The sequence below is a fragment of the Halyomorpha halys genome, unplaced genomic scaffold (genome assembly GCF_000696795.3).
Source record: "Halyomorpha halys isolate HHAL.00 unplaced genomic scaffold, Hhal_1.1 Scaffold1303.1, whole genome shotgun sequence".
In the NCBI taxonomy this organism is placed as follows: Eukaryota; Metazoa; Arthropoda; class Insecta; order Hemiptera; family Pentatomidae; genus Halyomorpha; species Halyomorpha halys.
In genome coordinates this window covers 181,691-189,886 of record NW_027106812.1, presented here as the reverse complement: position 1 = coordinate 189,886, position 8,196 = coordinate 181,691, and positions in this window count along the sequence as shown.

The following is an 8,196-nucleotide window of genomic DNA, read 5'->3' as shown; positions in this document are numbered from 1 at the left end:
ATACACAGGCTACCAAATACAATGCTCCAATTATCCCGATTTCCCAAAGGTGCTACGTCACCTACTGAATATAGAACTAGGTTCTCACGTCTTTGTCAAAATATTCCTGATCCTTTCTTTATATATACTGATGGATCAAAATCCTCTTTCATCACAAACAACTCAACCCATAAAATAAAACTGCATAAATCATGCAGTGTATATACAGCTTAATTACATGCAATAGCCTCAGGAATCCACTTCTCCATGACAGTGACGAATACTAACATAGTTATCATTACCGAGTCTTTAAGTTCACTAAAAGCCATGAAGATCGTTTACCCGAAACACCCGGTGATCATAAAAATTCAGAATTATACCAACATGATCAAAAACTTAGGAAAAACTGTTTTCTTTATATGGGTGCCGGGTCACGTGGGGATTACTGGAAATGAACTGGCGGACATTGTAGCTAAACAAGCACTTGCTCTTCCAGGTCAGGGCGCGGCCATTCTGACACCACAAGAAATAAGTCTTCCAATGAAAAATGATATATCATCTAGTTGGCAAGCCATGTGGGATGAAACCACGCCAAGCAAATTAAAAACCATCAAAAAAACCACTAAACCGACCACATCAAACCGTTCCAATCGCAGGGAGGAGGTAGCTATTGCCAGATTGAGAATAGGTCATACGAGTTTAACTCATAGATATCTGATCAGTAAGCAGCCACCGCCAAAATGTCAATATTGCAACAGTGTACTTACGATCAGTCACATATTTGAGAAACGCCATTTTTATTCTGCGAACTTGAGTAGATTGGGAGTAGCACCGAGTGTATCGAATGCTCTGAATGATGACCAGAAGAATTTTGTAATTTCAGTGTAAATGACCCTAGTTTTCGAAAAACTTAATCAAATAAATGTATAAATATTCCAAATTAATATTTCCTCTTCCTGTGTTTCATCTTAGGCTGGACTATATGTATATAATAATGAGTTCGTTTATCATGGCAGACTTATCCAATAATTATTTTGAAAAAAAAAATTGTAATTTTATGGAATTTATTTTTGTTACTTAAGGATAGATGTTGCCAAGTATAGAGCGATGCTGTTAGATGTTAATTCTTGTCTTCCAAAAAAAAAAATTGTAAAAGGTAATGTAATATTGAAAGTTGTTGGCAATGGTTTGAAAGTAAGTTTCGAAGGTAAAGCCTACCCGACCTTGGAATGTATAGGGAAAAGATGACCCTCTCACTAAACGCTGTGATGTAACGAGTTACGTAAAATAACTCATAGTTCCTTCGAAGTTACCAGTTCTTGGCAGTGTGAAAAGTTACATAAGTTACCCTGAACATCTGTTCTGCTCTGTCACTGGACCGTTACTATCGCTGTCTGCTAAGAAAGACTTCGTGTAGTCGAGGTTGTTCACCTTTCGCTTTTAGTACAAGAGCCCAAGAGGAGAAAAAAGGCAGTTATTTCACCCCAATTTTTGTTTAATTAATTGAAAACTAGGTATAATTACTAGTCACAACTGATGAGTCTGAAAAGTATAGGTAGGGGAAATAAAAAATGGCGGCTGTTTCAAAACGTTAAAAAAAACTTTAATTATTCATTCGGAACTCTATCTTTAAAACAACCAATGACAATAGAAAATCTAAAAGAACATTATTTAAAAAAGAGTAAATTTGCTGAAATATTAGCCCTAATAGAGCTATTTATGACAAATAGTTCTCGAGATACAGCTTTTTAAAAAGCAACATTTCATAAAAATGTACTGAAATATCAGTAGTTAGTTAATTTATTTTGAGAAATATATATCTGAAGATCTATGTGACGTACAGATACCTATTAGCACTCAAATTAAAGCTAGTTCAAAAAGCTATAAAGTAGTTCATGACGTTTACTTTCATACGAGTAGTAGTTTCCATGAGATTTGCTAAAATAAATTGATTTATAGTTGTTCGGACAAATTTTCCTTTGCCAAATTTATATTAAAATGTGAATATCATAAAAACTACTACCCCTACAAAGATAAGTGTCAGAGAGTACTTTATAGTAAGTTAAATTTCCTTATTTGCTTAGTGTTAGCAGACATATGAGTGTCTTATAGGTCTAGAGATATATTTTTTCAAATATCCAACATTTTAAACGAACAACTATAAATTAAAATTTTTTGAGTTTATTTTGTCTAATACCATAAAACTTATTACTCTTGCAAAGATAATCATTATTAAATATTTTACAATCAATTTAACTAGCTTTAATTTGAGTGCAGACAAATATCTTTACATTCAATAGTTTCTGAAATAACGTTTTTCATAAATCAAACTTATTGTCCGAACAACTATAAATCAATATATTTTAGCAAATATCATGAAGACAACTATTCCTACGAAGGTAAAGGTCAGAAACTACTTTGTAGTCCATTAAACTAGCTTTAATTTGATTGTTAATAGATACTGTACGTCACATAGTTGTTGAGATATAGATTTCTCAAAATAACTAACTACTAACATTTCAGTATATTTTTATGAAATGTTGCTTTTTAAAAGGCTATATCTCGAGAACTATTGGACGTAAATAGCTCTATTAGGGCTCATAATTGACTCTTCTATAAATAATGTTGGTTTTTTTTTTATTGTTTTTTTTTTTTTGGATTTTCTAGTATTATTGGGAGTTTTTAAGATATAGAGCTCTGAATGAAAAATTAATGTTTTTTTAAGGTTTTGATACAGCCGCCATTTCTTATTCCCCCTACCTATACTTAGCAGACTCATCTGTTTTGACTATTAATTATACACAGTTTTCATTAAAGTAATCAAAAATTAAGGTGAGATAACTGCCATTTTTTTCATCCCGGCTCTTGCACTACTTAGGGTACTTGATGGTACAGTTAAAACCAGTCTTGGTTGTCTAGTTTCATTTCTGAATTTTAAGATACTGGTGAGAATAACCATTACAATTATTTGAAGAAAATCACTCAAATATCATTCTAAGCATATCAGGGGGAAAATATATACTTTCTTATTCAATTTTTTTTTTATTTCATGAAAGTTTAACATTTTATGGTTTACTGGAATTTTTCCACTTCCACACCATTCATGGTACTTAAATATGCAATGATAAAATAATATAATAATGAAATATTAAGCTTCCCGTCTATGTTTTCGGAATTAGTATATTTTTTCATAAAATAAATGCAGAGATTATCCAGTAATTGAACCTTAAATATGAAAAATATAATATTTTCATTTTCTTAATATATAAACAAATATAAAAATACCCAAATATCTAAGAAATCTTAAAAGATAAAATAAATCGCTTAAAGGAAATAAAGATTATTTGTTTTTAAAGTTGAAACTAAAAATAAAACCAACTAATTATTAATTTTAGCTATAAATATCGCTTCATAACCAAAACAATTAGTCGCTTGTTTCGGATAATAGCTAATTTAGTTGTAAAAATTTACAATGAGCAAAACGATAACAACTCACCATTTAGTTTAGTTTCCAAGCAAACTTAGCTATAGTTTTTAGTTTTTAATTTTAGTTAACTTTTGCCCAAATTTGTAATGACACTTATTTTATAGATTAACGATTTGCAGTTACCGAATGAATTGAAGTTTTGTTTATTTTGATATTAGTTTCATCGATGTAATTACTGTAAAATATACTAATTTATCTAAGCTTCATGAAAAAATTAAAATAAATAATAATTTTTTGGAACTAATAATTAACAATTTATTTTTTATTAAAAATTGTTAATTAAAAAAGGTGTTTTAATTAATTTAATTTTTAAGTAAAATCCTTTTTTACAAACTTTATTAAGAAATTATTATATTTTACTTCGTCAAATAGTATAGCCAACAAAAAAAAATTAATAAATATTTTTATGTAGTCCAAAATTTTGGAACTTCACATTTTTTGGGTCACTGAAGAAAAATATAAAATTTTTGCTAACAAATTTTGCTGGAAACATTATTATTTTGTTGTTTTTAGCAAAAAAAAATTGTTATCTTAATAATTCAGGTTCTAAGGAGAGGACAGAAAGAGTGCCAAAATGTACCTTTACTAACTTATTTAATATTATTTTATTTATATGAAATCACCATCAGCCATATTGATTTTAAAAAATACAACTTAAATTATGCAACTAAGATAACAATAACCTAAAAGCTAAAATATGATTAAATAGTTACCTTAACATTACTAATTACGATACTACAATTTTATTTATGACACAATAAGATTTCTCATTATATGGGGCAACCATATAAAAATTACAATACTATATTTCGTTTTCTACAACTTTTACAAATCTCTTTGTTAATGTTTAAATTAAAGAGAATTTTTTATTACATTTATTGTTACAAGCAATCTAATTAATAATATCGATAACTCATGAATCCGTGATTGTATTTTCTGCCTCTATTTATTTCAGTGAAGAATCTATTTAGTTCTATATTCAAACACAAAAATATTCGTCATTCCAAAATTACTATTATGTAACTAATCTTATCTTGATGGATTCCTATTTTTATTTCTAATTTATTTATATCCGTGAAGTATGTCCTTAAATTATTTGTATAAAATTAAAAGTTGACTGAATGTTAATTTTTTTTTTTCAATTTTGTATGACTTTTATTATTTTTCCTCTAATTTACTGAAACCAATATTCATGGATTTTCAAAATAAAAGATTTATTCTAGTTGATAGATCTAAGCTAGGTTTTAATATTTAGGACCTTGCCGCGAGATGTTATAATTCTCTTTAGTATATATCTTCGCAGCTTTTTTTTTCAAGAAAAATTCTCAACTTAATAAAAGTAAACTAAATTTCCTCACATTGTAAATGGTACAGAGCTTCTATGGGATAAGTCGCAAGAGTGCGCTGTGAAAATGTAAAATGTTCCCAAAACATACGATTTATGGCACTTTACATCAAATTCCCTTCATAATAATTGTCTCTCCTTTAGAATAATCTAAATTCAACAGGAAGAAAACAAAGAGAAAACTAACTGGGGATGAGATTAGGGAATATTACAGTTAACTGTGATAAGTTGAAGAAAACATTAAGAGTAATTGAACACATTAAAACCAACTGATATTTTTTTATATTGTGCTTTATTAACTATGTTGATACTATATATAAAAATTTTAATATCCACAGGAACTCATTCACATATTTTTCTAAATAAATCAACAGTTTCTGGATTATAGATAAATAAAAAAAATAATTTGACAAACTTTAATTTGCATACAAAAACAAAATGAAGTTCCTGGCTAAGGTTTGGCCAGAAAATCTCCTACCCGTGTTCAGCGTCCCAAAAAACTAAGGTGGACCTAAATTTACGACAACAAAACTTGGCTTTATCTCCTCAGTGAATGAAATTTGAAAGCTTCTATTATAATACAAAAAAAAATCGTATTTGTATACAGTGTCTGCGTTATTAAAGATAAATATTACGTTCATAAAAAAAAAAAAATCATGATTCTACTAAATATTTATTATAATAAAATTATATGTAAACAAAATTTCTTTTTAAAACCAATGACAAGTGTAGCTTTGCATGTCCCGTAGCCCGAGGGTGTTCCCTGCAACTTCGGCCAACAGTGAAGTAGCCAGCCAGTGTTCCATCTTCCTCTTCTTCAACTTAGGCTCCATATGGTTACTGGTCTTTGCTGGAATTCATACTTCAATGGTAATATTAAAGGATGAATCCTTTACGTTTACCAAGAACTTTATGTAAACAAATAATCTTCAATAATAATTTCTCTATGCATGAGTATAATCAATTAAAAAATATATATATATATATATCTACTGGTTCCATTCAAATGGCTAATGAGTAATCGTATACATCAAATATTTCTAAAACGAATTCTAGAATGCAGTTTTATATGTCTGTTTCTAATCAAAAATATTTTTAAGAATTTAATCTCTTTAAACATTCATTCTGAAAAAAAAAATTGAGACCACTTAATTATTATTTTGAATTTCCAAAAATCGTACACCAATTGATACAAAAAAGATCAACTTGGATTCTTTTAGGTGTAGGAATGGTTTCAATCTTTTACCAAAATCTTATAAATTTTAAGAAAACATCTCTCTAATGGGACGTTAAACGAGATGACAATGGCAAGAGACAGGTCATTTGCTTCAATTGATTATCAAAAAAATTGCAAGACAGTTATTAAGAAAAATTGCATAGAATTTCCCGAATGGCATGAAAAAGTATGGCATGAAATAGTACGCCATGAGGCTCAGAAAGAAACAAGAATCTTATTAGAAGCTTTCAGATATAGTTATATTCTAATTATTTGTTTTAATTGACTTATTCGGTATTATTCAAGATACAATTTAATTTTTAAAATTTCATTTTCCAATTAATATAATTTGTATCCAATTCCTTAGGGGATGGTTTATATCTGTAGAAATGATATACAAAATAGTGGAGGATATTGGTAGTAACACAAAAGAGGGATTTAAAAAAAACTTATTTCAATTAAGGGCACACTTAGCTGAATCCCTTGAACTGTTGCTGTGTTTTCTAAAAAGTTCCCTGGGACTATCGAAGCCCTAAACCCGAGCACATTAGTCTTTGGAAAGTCGGGGTACCCCCTTGATGAGTATACAGCATATTATATTTGAGTTATGTCCATCAAAATTGAGACTTTCCTTAATGTGTATCGGAGTGAAAGATTGCTGACCCTAAAATCATAGTAAGTATTTTTATTTGTAAGATATATTAGCAGTAGGTTTACGGGCATTTCTTATATTACAATTTATACGAACACCAGTCACATGACGGGAAAACGAAATTAAGAAATTTCTATAAAAAAATCAAGTCGGAAAGATTAGCATATATTAACGGTGCAGGTCACTACGTTGGTTAAAGCATACTGATCTTCTTCGGAGGTTTACTCAGAATAATATTTAGTGATGTTGATAATTGTGTTCAATGCCTTATTATATATCCTGCATTTACTAATAATTGCTAAATAAGGGGATTGGTTAAAATAAAAAAACAACAACAATACAGTGCTCAAATTCAATATCATCTCTTGTTTCTTCGGAGATATGCATAAGGGATTTCGTTAAAGTCGAAAACATATGATGACACTCAGGCCATACAATAACCTTCAGTTACTTTATCAGGGAGCGATTGAGATAGCGAATTGAAAGGATCTTAGTAAAGACATTTCTTTCACTTTTATATTTATAATATTCTGCATGATATTGCAAACGAGGTAACATATGCTTAACTGCTGTTAATGAATCAGCGAACTCGCCAATTTCACTCAGGAAAACAAAAATTATGTGCATATATTCTCTAGATTTAATGGTGAATTTACGAAGCAAAATGGTTAAAATTAATGCTGTATTTTTCTTTTCTTAGTTTCATTTTGAAATTTGATATCCGTCAAACTGTTGATTCCTGTAAACCTAGTGCTAAGGGGAAGTGTTAGGAATTTAATGTAAAGTTAGAGTCATTTTGTATAGTGGATTATTAGAGAGATTATACAAAAATTCTCTCACTATTTTTGTATATATATTCTTAAGAGTAATTGATATAAAGAAAAAAAGATTGTTAAATATGCTTAATCATTTAAAATTAAAATTTATAGTCTAATTAATACGATCTGAATTTATTTTAAAAATTGCTGTGAATAAGAAATTTTATACGACATTCATTCGAGTCCTTTTATATGACCATTAACGTTAAACATATTAAAATTGTGAGTTTTAACATTTAGATTTAAAGTTAACCTATGTTACTTTTAATAATTTTCTTTCTTTGATATATAAATAATTGTGTAATTTTGACTTGATTTTCTCAATTCTTAATTTCAAAAAAAACTTAATATAGAATGAAGTATCATCGACATTGATATTCATTTTTAAAAAATTATAATAAACATTTGTAAACAGATAGGCCAAATATTATGAAGACATTTCACACTAAAATTATCAGTATGCCATTGCCAATATCGATCCAGCAGGTTTATCTCCTCGAATGTCTTCTCCTCAGTAGAAACCAGCACCAAAAGATGTCTGCTCACCATCGTCTGTCCGTTCCTTCTCAATGACCGCTTTCCATGTCCGTTCGTTGTACTTAGGTCAATTTGCCCATTACATCCTAAATCTAAATTATTTAAGATTGTATCCCCGAAATGATCGCCATGACATTAATTTGTTTAAAATAGTAAACTAAA